Raw genomic sequence first — 13,218 nt, forward strand, 5'->3', positions numbered from 1 at the left:
CATAAGTGCATGAGCAGTGGAATGGATTTAAATCTGATTTCTGAGTCTTATAAACTTGTGAAGTGAAATGTGAAAATGTGACTTAGGACTGAATTTTTTCTCTACAGTTGTGTTATGGATTCTGTGGAGCCTCATAAGATTTAAGTTCATGATGCAACCTTCCCTCAGCTGGGCAACGTAGAATTATTTGCTTTTGGCCACTTATTTTCATCAAGTTTGCTATAACTCAGTTATCTTGGAACTTCTGTTCATTATGTCACTCTTGGTTGGAAAAGGCCGCTAGATTCAAAAATTATTAGGGGGTACACAAGGACAGATACATGCATGGAGACAGTCTGATCACAGATGCCTTGTTTCCATAGGAAACCAAACTAAAAATAGACAGTTTCCTAAGTGTTAAGATGGAATTTTTTTTTTTGTTATTGCATTTGTAAACCAAACAGACCCACTATTCACATGGTTTTTCCACATGAGAAATTAGAAAGAAAAGTAGTCTTTATTTTTCTGATAAATGCATCAAGATACGTAATACAATGACTAGTGACAAGCAGCCAGATGATCCAAATGCTGTGATATTCTGTACTGGATCGCTGAGTTGTCTGTATGGCAGTATATATGAGGTTTCTCTTTCTCTTAGCAATAACTCTAAAATCATTTGATAAGCATAGAGAGCTCTATTTGCTAGAAACACAATGCATGATGACACCAGTCTGTGTAAATTTTATTGCTTTGAATGATCCAGGCACAAATAAGGTCTCTATTTTGCTTTTCATTCATCAAAAAAATGATAAAACAGATGTTAGCAATTCATTTTTTCCCCCATCAGTTGCTAAGTATCAACCTCAATGTGGCATGCGGCAGCAAATGATAGCGAGACACGCCAAGACTGAGAAAGCACAGCTTTCTTTTGTAATCAAAATAATGTGGTCATTATAGCATGTGCATGAGCTGTGCAGTGCAAGTTTTGGCTGAGTCCTTGTAGAAGGTGACATTTTACATATGGATGTCCTTAACATGTTTGAGGTGTTTGAGTAAAATCTCTTGGGGATATTGTATAAGGGAATATATAGAAATGAGGTGAGCCTCTCAAGCGATGGATGGGAGAGATAGAGAGTCTGACTGACAACTCAGGCTATCTGTGTATCATCCAGCTAAGCACAGATATCCTAAGACCACAAGAACTGTATAAATACAGATAATCTGAGAGTACTGAAAGGTCTCAAAGAAGAAGACTATTTTTAAGGTGGAGTAACAATGTGGAAGAAATAACTTTCGTGGCACCTTATTTGTTAGCATGTGAAGCTGCTGCATGGTAACAGCCTTCTAAAGCCCTATTACTTGGACTGAAGCTGCAGATGGTACAGGTTGGTTGTGTTTATTGCTACCATTGCATCTCAGCTGATTTAGACCCACTGATGGTCACCAATTTGTTGGGAGAGAGAGATCAAGAACTTACAGCTAGTTGCAGAGGGATGTCTTGGCTATTAGCAGCAAATTGTGGATGTGACTGGAAATTTCACAGAAAGAAATGTAATGGCCTTCATTTGTATTACCCACACAAAAGAACATACAGCAGTACAACAAGGTATGTGTCTCAAACATGCAGCTCAGAAAGGGCGGCTAGCAGTCCTGGGTTCAAGCTGTGTGTCAGCTCTTCCACTTGTATGTCAGACCTACTTGAGATTGTCTGTGGTGACAGAAACCTGCAGGGGACCTCAGACCTGAGAATCAGATCACAGAATCACAGAATCACAGAATTGCCAGGGTTGGAAGGGACCGCAAGGATCATAAATCTCCAACCCCCCTGTCACATGCAGGGCCACCAACCTTCTCATTTAATGCTAGACCAGGCTGCCCAGGGCCCCATCCAGTCTGGCCTTGAACACCTCCAGGGACGGGGCATCCACAACCTCTCTGGGCAGCTGTTCCAGTACCTCACCACTCTCTCTGTAAAGAATTTCCCCCTGACGTCCAACCTAAATCTTCCCTCCCTCAACTTAAAACCATTTCTCCTTGTCCTGCTGTTATCTCCCCTTTCAAAGAGTTGATTCCCCTCCTGTTTGTAGGCTCCCTTTAGGTACTGAAAGGCTGCAATGAGGTCACCCCGCAGCCTTCTTTTCTCCAGGCTGAACAAGCCCAGCTTCCTCAGCCTGTCCTCATAGGGGAGGTGCTCCAGTCCCCTGATCATCTTATTGGCAAATAAAGATATGTGGCCTTTCGAAAGAAAAAAACAAAACCAAGAACAGTTTTCAGGGCTGCGATTCCTTTCAGAACTAAAACTCAGGACTTTTTAAATCTGGGTCTAAAGAGAGAAAAAAAAAAAAAAAAAAAAGGAAAAAAAAAAAAAGCATTTTAGGAGGTTCATTAAAAGTAAGTTTGTATTTAACCTCAAGAAATTGAGTCAGAAGTTTTCCCCAACCTCCTAGAGTGAAATAAGGCTTTGCTAAATAGGGTCTGGTAGGGCAGGTGTACACTCCTGTGTTGTGGTGCAAGAGAATCAGCATTTATGTCACTCTGTTCTTGCTTTATGTCAAGTCAGATCAGGTGCAATCATGATATCCTTAACAACTGAATATATAAAACTACTGAAATCAATTTGTGGCAGTAATATCAGCCCCGCTTACCTGAGGTACGTCAGCGTCCTGAAGCAGAGCATCAGCTGAGGAATATCAATCCAAAATGGAGAATGCCGCTCTGCAGATAGATGTAACAACACAAGACTGAGATTCCTTTCTCATGCAGAGGACTGGGTTGCTGGGAAGCTATTAGTTATTATCAGTTATTAGTGCAGTGGAAGTGAGACAGTCATGCCCTGGAGAAAAAGTGAGGACATGGGGCAGGTGCAAAACCACAGGCAGTGCAGGAGCACGGGGCAGGTGTAAAATGGGGGTGGGGGTGTGTGCTGAGGGGAGATTCCTGCCGGCTGCAGAGGCGGGAAAAAGCGGCTACGCCGTGAGGGAGCAGCCGCCATCTTGACCGGTGGTGAGGGGCTGTTCCCCAATGGTGAGTGAGTTAAGAGTCGCGTGTGGAAACTTTTGCACGGCAGTTTGGAGGCTGGGTAGGGAAAAGGTTAGGAAGTGCTAGCTTAAATCAAGGATGGAGTTTTTCAAGGATAGGTTGTTACACACAGATTGATGCCACGCTGTTGTCAATGTGCCAGGGGTAGTTTTAGCTGTCAGTTTTGTCAGAGTCTGCCAACCAACTTTAACTTGTTTTCTGACTTTTCCAAATGTTTTCCAAGTTTTCGCTTGCTGTGCTGAGGATAAATTGTTCCTCAGTTCCTGTAAAACCACATTTGTTTACTTGTTTCCTTTTCATCTCCATTTCTTTCTTTGGTTTTCCTTTTCTTGGGGGGGTGGAACACAACCCCTGTACCTCACCCAGCCTTAACACAAACATAAACCCCTGAGGTTGGCTCATGAACCGCGAGGTTTTCTTCATCCACCAGTTGTCCCCCAAGTCCCAGTGCACAGCTGCTTCCCCTCAAGTTGGAAGGTGGGTCTGCCCATGCCGTTCTCAGGAGTAATCCATAACAGCACCTCTTTTCCCTGAGGTACTCCAGATGAAGACCTCTGTCTCCATGTGCAAGCAGTTCTGAGGAAGAAGAGTGTTCTGGCTTGGTGAGAGCTGCCTGCCTCACACCCAGCAGATGAGAACAGGTGAGCTACAGTTGTGCAGTGTTTCTCTCCTTCCCAAAACCTCTCTGTTCCTGCTCAGGACTGACAGCAGACGGCTCCATTTGGGAGAACTAATCACAGAAAAACCACACTGCAATAAAATTTAAGGAATGTTAAATTGAGAGAAGACTTCAGAGACCAAAATGTGAGAGAGCTGCAACTAAGATTGCACAGGTTCTGTGCATGCATTATGCTACATTTCTGTGACTGCATGATTTTTATTAACGTAAAGGATGGATGAAACAAGCATACTTCTGGTTTTCCTCACAATGCAACGTGTGGTCCAAGGGCTTGTTTACTGACCAGAGTTATTAATTTCCCCTTCAGCTCTTTCACACTACTTTAAACACTAAAATGCATATGCATGACAAACATGATTCAATATATTTTTGTTATACTGCCAGAAAGTGAAGGGAAATGAGGTACAGAAAAAAAAAAATTAGAAAAGTATCCTAATATATCATTATTTTGGAATAATGTCTTCATATTAATACTGTAATTAGGGAGCAACTTGTAGAAAATGAATTTCTATGACCATGATTTTCTTAAAATGCAGCAAAGTAAACATCTAGATCAATTGGATCACCAAACTGGCAGAAGTCAGTCGCTTTGCCCTTTGGAATTCACTGAAATCACAGTAGTAATGTGTACAAAAGAAAAATCTAGATTCTAGTAACTTTATAGTTTCAATGTTTTTATTTAAAAAAACCAAAACAAAACAACGACACACACACACACACACACAAAAAAACAAACAAACAAACAAACAAAAAAAAAACAGGCTGAATGACCCTTAAATGCTTCAACCCTTGAATATGAAGTCAGGACCCCTGCAAATAAGGTACGTATAAATCTTCATTTATCATTGATTGTCTGAGTTGCTTTTCACCACATGATAGCTTTAGTAATAGCAGTTAAAGAATTAAGATCTCAGTCTTCAGTGGTTTTAACTATGAGCCTCTGCTATCACACTCGGGAATCACTACCTCATTTATTACCTCTCATTTCCCAGTAAGGAGAGATTTGAAAGAATTTACTTTGAAATACAACACTGATTCATCCCAAAGTAGATCAGAATTATGCAGAGACAGACAAGAGTCTTGTAGAAAAAAATTACGTTATTTTATTAAATATAAAATGCGTGTGAGCAAGGAGAACTAAATTATAACTGAAGGAGTAAAATTCATTCTGTAATCTCCTTTCCCATGAGTCCTTGGCATTGGAATATGTCTAATTTTAGTATAGTTTCTGCCTGTCATTTTTCTGAGAGGCTCATAAATAAATGGGGAACAGATCTTGCATCACACTGACATGCTTGCGGGTCACTCCCAAATCAGGGACCTCTCATACCGTAACATGGACCTCTCTACCTGAGCTAATGGAGCAGTTAACAGCAGTGACAGCTTGCACATGCTTTCCCCCTAGGCTTCCAGTTGCAGTTTGCTGCACTCACATCCTTTCAAAAGCTAACCTTTTACTTTTTTTCCTTTGACCTACTGGTATTTCTTCCAGTATTTGATCCCAGATATTCCTTCAGTCTGCCTCCTCCAGCAGCACTCAGTCACTTTAGGTCTGGTTCTGATCTCTCCACACCTTGAATCTCAGTTCCATTCTTTGACCCACCAGCCTGCAGCACTAGGCTGACTCCACTAGATCTGTCCTGGTATCTTCAAATGAAACAGGTTCTACATTAGCATTAGTTATTTATGCCTTTTTGACTGCTGATGGAACAAGGAGAAAAATACAGTGCTAACCCCAAATGAACTGCAACAGACAGAAATTACAGCTATCAAGAACACATTCTTGATGCAGTCCTTGTAAAAGGCTAGTAACTTGCCCAAGTCAACATTGAGAATTTCAGTCCAAAGGGTTGAAATCCAGCAAGCTTGTAGGCAAGCAGAAGCAGAAGTTTTCAAGATGTCTTGAAAACAAAGTGTTTTAACTACTCCATTTAGAATAGAAGTATTTTTTTCTGTAGTTTGAGCTCAAGTAGGACATGAGGCCTTTCTCAAAACGGAAAATATTTAGGCAGTAAGAACAAATTTCTAACATAAATTTTTATGTAATTTCCTTTTAATTAAAAGGTGCAGAAAGTTTTACCCTGGAAATACCTTCTTCTGAGTGCCTGCATCACTATCAATAAAGATAATTCCAATTTTTTTTTTTTTTTAATTGCTTACTTGTCTGTCAGCCCTGTTGTTTTGTTTTGTTTTGTTTTCTGACATGTGAATGCTCTGATGAAGAGTCTGTACAGTGAGAGACTGGAAACAAGATCTATAAAATCTGGCTGAGCCCTTCTCTCTTCCTATTACTGAAAGGCTTGATCTTCTCAATTACATATAAGAAAACTAATCTGCATCAATTTTGAAAAGGGATTATTGTAAATGTAAAGATAGAAGATAGAGGCATATAAACAAAATATTTCAGTGTGAAATTGGTGGACATGGGTTGCTCTGCAGTAGTTGCCTGTATGCTTGTGGTAAACGTGATATAACGTAGCCCTGTGTGAAATAAATTATTTTGCCTTTACCTCTGCAGATCTGCTTGCATACAGGCAGTAATTATAATTGATATGCTGTGAATTCACATCTAAGCTGAGTTCACAGTCATTTATTTCTAGGCCTGTATGAGAATGAAATAGCCTTACTTTGTATGTGTTGCACTTCACAAGTAAGGTCATTGTCATTCTGCGTCCACCAAGCGCCTTATGAAGGGAAACAGATTCACTCTAAGTTCACATTTCTTCTTAACTCAGATTTCTTTTTGTATACATTGCCAAGTAAACAAACACTTTTCCACCTCTTTCAGAGTCATCATCTCTGGAAGAAGTTGTCACATTGCGATCTAGATCTACGAGGGGACCTGTCTTTGGTGGCAGTGGTGAGTCTAAGACAGAACTATCAGGGTGTTCTCACTCCAAGTCACATAAAGCATAACAGTCAAACATGCAAGAGGAGGTTGTACATGATATATCACAAAATGTGGTTTGGCACAAAGTACAGTAACAGTTTAGGGAACAGGCTGTTCTTTAAATAATTTGCTTTTGTTTTCATGTTAGAATTCTTCATGCTGCTGATTTACAGCAAAGGCTTTTTTTTAAAAAAAAAAAAAAAAAAGCAGACCCACAACTAATCCATCAAAAAGATGCAGTATGTGGTTTCTTTGTCAAACATTTAAATAAATCATTCAGCTTTCTCTGGAGTATTTGTATCCTATTCACACTGGAATAGCATTGTTTTTCTTTTGAACCGTGAGCTGGATATTCAAATGTTGATGCATGTAGATGTACGTGCACAAATACACATGCCTGGTTTTGAAAATCTGATCTTAAATGCACAGGAGGTGAGTGAATGATGTGTGAGACGGAAAGAAATCGCCAGTGCTTAGCTAAAAAATCTGAAGGACGGGGAGCTGAGATGTGCTTATCACTGAGCTTTTGTAGGGGTCAAGGAGGTGATTTGGTAATTGGTGCCTTTTAGATCTGATGTCATTATTTAGCAAAGCACAAAACCAGCAGCTAATCCAAAAAAAATGAGAAGAACATTAGTTGCACTTATATCTACACTTAATATTGTTGTCTGTTTGTTGTTTTTTTTTGGTCTGTCATTCACAAGTAAGTTATGTTTTCAGTCTGTTTTGCTAGGTTTATGCTTCAGACACCCAGTAACTACAGAGCAATGCAGACGTGTCTCACATACATTTAATCTCAATAGTAATATAGATAAAATAGTTTAAAGTAAGATCTCTTTGGCTGTTTGGGGTTGTGTGATGTTGCTACTACAGCTAGCTCTCATTGTTTATTTTTGTGTTTGCTCTACAGAGTAAAAGTTAGCGGAGTGATCAATGGATTTTTCAATTCCTTTACAAAATAGAAATAAGAAAAATTTTCTCTGTGTTAACCCAGAATTTATCATTCACTTCTAAATGATTTTCTTCTTTCCTTTTTATATCAGGTATAATTTCTAGAGACTTCTGTCTTCTTACAAGTTTAGGTTGAATTCTGATTGTAAAATACTTTTCTCTGAGGGAAAATTCTACAGTTTTCTTAACCAGAAAAAAATGTTTTGCCATTTGGAGTATTTTCTGCATTTTTGAATGCACTGTTGACTGAACCTTTTCTAGTAACAAATAATTTTGGTCTATTCTAAATGGCCCAAAACCAGAATCCTGCTTCTATTTTGCACATTTCATTTGTTTGGGGAAAAAAAAAAAAAAAGAAAAAGTATATTTTTATTTAAAAATGAAAGCATGAGACAAAAAGAATGAATTTTCTCAGAGTTGGCCATTGCAAAATGACTTCACATCTGTCTTTAAAAAGAAGCTTGTTTTTCACTAGAGGGAAATGTGGCAGGGCCAAACTACCTGCTCTTCAGAAGTACATGGGATGTTACAAACATGGGGCTTACAGGTACATGTAAAGGGAAAAAGGTGTGCAAATGTCTGATTTGGTAGACTAAAAGCAGCAAATGAGCATTTAGATTATTAAGTGAAGACTAAGCATAGACAGAAGGGAAATGCTAGTGATGATAAAAGCTGCTTAGACTAAATCCTGTTGCACATAATGTGACTTGAGGCATCAGCCCTCGAATGAGTTCTCTCTGAAGTGCCTAATCTTGATGAACACTGCTTATAAAATGTCTTCCTGATAATGCTAACCATTGTAAGCGTGAAGGGCAAGGGTGAAATCCTGGCTCTGTTGACATCATTAACAGTTCTGCCATTGATCTGAACTGGGTCAGGATCAGTCCAAATTAAAGCAGTAGCCTTGCTGACAAAAGCCTGCTAGTCAAAGGGAGGCCCAGTCATTGAGTTCATCAACCCCATGTGTTATGTTCAGCAAAGGTCAATAACATAGAAGGTCTCGGATTTAGATCACTAGGAAGATAAGCAGGCCAGGCTGAAACAAAGCTCCAAATCAAGGAATAGCATAATTTAGATATTTGCTGTGTTATTTGCTTGAGAATTTTTAAAATATGCTTTATCCAAATTCAAATACAGTATAAAATGAAGTAGAAGAATATGATCTCCGTGGGAAGAGGTCACGGAAACAATATCTGTGCACCTGCCTACAGATCTATGCAAGCATTTTCAAAACAAGCATTTTGGAAACAGACAGCTACTGCTAATCTATTATTGTTTCCACACAGATATTTATATAAATATTCTCCTTATGAAATGCCACATATGAAAGGCTTAGCTTTGGATATCAGCAGAAGAAACAAGTACAACCTGTGTAAATACTGTCTAAAACATAAATGGTTTGGACATCTGGACTTTATAATAGAGACAACTATTAGAGACAACTATTAGACAACTAATAGAGACAACTAAAAAAAACTGTAATCTGAAGGACTGAACTAAAATCAGTTATGCTGAAAAAGCTTTTTTCTTTCTGCGAGCTGGCTTCTTTATCTTATTTGGATTTGGAACAACTTTCTTGATTTAAAATTGTCTATAGATTATAAAGCATTAATTCAAAAGAATATATGTTCCTAATAGGTTGCAATTTTTTATTCCTTTAAACATTTTCTACTTGACTTTATTCTATGAAAAGTTAAAAATGCATCCTGAAAAGTAGCTACAAACCTATCCTATCAACTATATCTATTAATTTCAAATAAAATCACCTGAACACAGTTTGGTAATACACGCTGCAAAGCTATGTATATGCCAGTGCACACACACATGTTTATCCACACATACATCCTTTAATTTTCTTCCTGAAACCAGCACGCTTTGGAATGATATTTTAATTTATTATTATGAAAGGAATGGCAACTGGTTTTTAATGGTTACAGAATGGTGACTCACAACACTGTCCCAGATGCTGTCACCGTCGCTATGAGAGCAGATTTGCAACATCTTGTCATAGGCACACATCAGTGCTCATGCCTGCTGCCTTCATCCCAGAGGACAGCCTAACACCTGCTGCTGGCAGCGTGCCGGCCCTTCGGGGAACAAATGTTCCATTGCTGCTGGGTGATAGGATAGGACAGATTCGAGATTTCAAGTGAACTGGCTAAAGGCACCCTAGGGCTCAGTGCACCCACCCCAGCACCCAGATGGTTGTCATTCTTGTAGGAATATTAGAGAGCAAGTGGTATGCTTATAGCTGTGCCTTGTAAATACAGAACAAGAAAAAAAAAATCAGCAGCACTTTGGATGATAAAATTTCTAGTATTAGGTGTAGTTCCATAGAAAATTAAACATTTTTTCAGTCAGTATCATACTGCTGGAGTAATACATTCCTAGTCTGTATTTATCAGATTACCAGCTTGGAAGAATCTAAATGCAAATTCTCTTCTGAATGAATATAGTGCTTCTTTATTGCAGAATATCCTTAACCTTATGCAGTTCACAAATCCTATACAAAATAAACAGCATTTTTGTTTTTCACATAGTGTTGAGTTGCCATGCCTTTATGTTGCCAAATATACTATGTTAAGATGAGACATAAGGACAAAATCAAAGTGGGTAAATATATTTTGCAAGTGTTCCTTTCAAATTTTTTTTTTCAATACATTAATCACAGAGTTTTTAAGTAAAGAGTGCAGTGCACTAGCTATGGAGAGCCCAGATTTCTCACTGAATTCAAGGGAGCTTAAAGGATTCCTGGTTGGAAAAAGCAGCTCTCTTTAGGATCAGGTCTCTCAGTGAGCACAGAGTGTATTTCTTTCCACTTATTACTCTGTGTCCAGTGGAGTGATAATGACAGTAATGATGGTTTCACTTCGTGTGGATTGAATAGCAGGCTAATGAAGATGAGGTTGAGATTTTTTCAACTGTTACAAACAAATTTCAAATAAGATCATTTTTATCACTGCATTTAAGAAGTCTTTTTGCCCACACTATTCCCAAAAGCTTAGGTCAAAAACATGCCATGTATCTGACAGAGATACACTCTGGGATGCTGAGCATTAGTATTTCAGCTACTGTAGCAATATCGTTTTGGTACAGCATTTTGTTCTTTACACAGGAATTTGCTCCTATGAAAACAGAATCCTTTAAAAATAAAAGGATTGATCATAGGTTTCTACCAGGATGGCTTGATCCAAAATCTCTAGATAGCTGCAGTTGAGTTCAGAGTGGTTTAAATCAATGTGCAGTAGAGCAAAACCCAGGTGATATTTCATTTTCACTGCAGTATGCTGCACTTTTCTGCAACAAATCAATCTAATCTGTATCACAATATACTGAGCAACATCCTGAACTAGCAGCAAGAGAATTCCTGACAGCTTCCACCAGTTGAAAAAAATCCCTCTTTTTCTCATGTTAGAGCTACTGGTTCTTGGGATACGTCCCCATAAAGTCTTAGGAAAGAACAGCATCACACAGATCTCTTTGTGGTTCTTCGAATAGGTTCGTATGCCATTCTTTGTCGTGGTCTATGAACTGATTTTCCAGTTGATGACAGTTCATAACAGTCTCTCTGCCAATGATCTCACAGTTGACCCTGAACAACTTACATTGTTTCTCTTTGACCCATAATTCTTTCTGTAAAATGCTGCTAATAATATCCACAACTGAGAGGTGTTGGGTGAATCCGTGCTGCAGAGGGCTTTGAAGATGAAAAGGCTTATTTAAATGTGAAGTATTGCCACTATTATTGTTAAAGATTAAGGATGCATTCTGCCCTCAGATGGACTTGCGCAGCTGCTGCTATTCATATTGCCCATGTTTGCACAAATAACCATGCAATGGTGCAGAGAAGTACAAATCCAGAGACTTAAGTTCAGCAAGTCAGCTTCACTGGAGCAAAGACAAGGTTTTTTTGTGCAGATGGCTGGCATGCAAATTTGATACAGGCACAATTAGGAGGTGCTTTTAAGGCATTTACATCAAATGAGCTCTTTTCAGCTTCTATTGCTCTGATGATATTAACTATAATGAGAAAAAAATAGAATAAAAGAACAGGAAAAAATATTTATCTTAAGCCCTTGGATAAATGTAATGAAAATCAGTGCACAGGATTCAGAGGTCAACCTGAGCTCTCGTGGCACATTTGGATCATGCTACATGAACCATCTCTTTTGCAAGGCTTCCTTGTAAGCTGTGGAGTATCCTGGGTTCTGATGTAAGAAATGAGCCCACAGGTTTGCTTAATCTTAAAGAACATTACTAATCTGGAATTTCTATTCAAACGGAAAAATGATAGAGGCCTTGTTATCACTTAAATATGATATTCTATTCTGCTACTGTTAAAAATAATTTTTCACTTTCCTACATATATGTTTTACAGAAGAGTTGCAAACTAAGTTTGCACAGTAAAATTTGAGCAGATACTCAGCTTTATACTCTTGATACAAATAAAGATCTGAAGGATAGTCTCCCTGAAGATATTGTCATCTTCCACTTTTTGATATAGATGGCTTTATTTCAGTTTCCTTTTTTATGTTTGTTGTTGTTGTTGTTGACTGAGTCCACTTACAAAATAGGGATCATTTGAATTCAGAAAGAGAATAAAGAAAACTGCCAGTTAGTTGTCATCTAAAAGACAGTTATGGCAAATGCAAAAGATGCTTCTTTTACCAGGGAAAGCTGCATTTACTGCTTCGTGTTCAGAACATTTTGTGAAGTGAGTGGAAATGAGGCTCAGCTGTGCAAGAATCAGAAGTCAAAGAAATAAAGAAGTTCCTGAAGTTAATGATATCTTTCAATGCATTTTTTAAGGATGAGAATCAGTAAATCACTAAAATGAGATACATGCATCTTCAGAATCCAAACGTCCAGATCTGATGTAATTTTTAATAAAAAAGTGGTGCATTGTTTGAGAACTCAATGTCACTACTGAAGTGCTCAGCATTAAGATAAGGGAAGCCAAGGAGCGTGGGCCAAGCTGACTGACAGAGCAAGCTAGTGTCTGAGCAGCTGTGTAAGTGCTTAAAAGACTTTTTTTGCCTTTTGAAGTTGAAGACAAAAACAAAGAAGAAAGAAAATCTTCCTTTAAGGCTCTGTTGCCCTGGATCACCAAGGACAGATTCTGGGTGGTCCTTGAAAGTTTCTTTTCAGCTTGGCTACTAGCCTCATGGGTACTTTTCCAGCATTTGTAGGAGATGAAATGACACTGAATTAATTTTCTTTTCTGAAATAAAAGGAACGAAAGGAGCAGCCAGACCTCTATGCAACTGTCTTTAAAATCACTGTTGTTGGGCTTGTCTGTATGTTCTATGCAATGTTATGTATTTGGATAGTCTGGCCCTTCTCAGCAAGATCATCCTTGCTGAACAGCTGAGCTTGGTAACCTTGGATGCCTCTCTTGAGCATTTGGGTTGGCTAATGTTCAGGAAGGTCTCTGCTAAATGCAAACAGTGGTAAAATATAGGAACTGCTCACCTTCCTTCTTAGAAAGAGTATTCGTCTATACAAATTTCTAACAAAAATTGAAGATGTATCCAAAACAACAAATGGCACTAGGAGAGAAACTTGATTCTACGTTCACTTGTACAGACAATAAAAATCCTGTGTCTAGTCATGACCTGAGATAGGCCTAAGGTAATTTACGGACAGTTTCCAGCCCAGTTGCTTTTCAGCTATGTGATGA

At 38.6% G+C, this 13,218-nt stretch overlaps 2 long non-coding RNA genes across 6 annotated transcripts in view; one reads left to right on the forward strand and one right to left on the reverse strand.

Annotated features, from left to right (window-relative positions):
- The window catches only part of LOC149916914 (uncharacterized), a 54,051-nt gene extending 51,368 nt beyond the window's left edge, over positions 1–2,683 (reverse strand). Inside the window, exon 1 of the long non-coding RNA XR_016469383.1 lies at positions 2,625–2,683. This is a non-coding gene — a long non-coding RNA (uncharacterized LOC149916914). The remainder of the gene's footprint in view (positions 1–2,624) is intronic.
- Positions 2,684–2,934: 251 nt separating this feature from the next.
- LOC116235365 (uncharacterized) overlaps positions 2,935–13,218 on the forward strand; it is a 137,966-nt gene continuing 127,682 nt past the window's right edge. For 4 of the 5 annotated variants that reach the window (XR_016469379.1, XR_016469381.1, XR_004168329.2 and 1 more), the window contains exons 1-3: positions 2,935–3,003; positions 3,563–3,659; positions 6,486–6,557. This is a non-coding gene — a long non-coding RNA (uncharacterized LOC116235365). Of the gene's footprint in view, positions 3,004–3,562; positions 3,660–6,485; positions 6,558–12,209; positions 12,869–13,218 lie in introns of those variants that run through there. The other variant, XR_016469380.1, reaches the window with a different exon arrangement.

The sequence above is a fragment of the Phasianus colchicus genome, chromosome 9 (assembly GCF_987193195.1).
Source record: "Phasianus colchicus chromosome 9, bPhaCol1.hap1.1, whole genome shotgun sequence".
In the NCBI taxonomy this organism is placed as follows: domain Eukaryota; kingdom Metazoa; phylum Chordata; class Aves; order Galliformes; family Phasianidae; genus Phasianus; species Phasianus colchicus.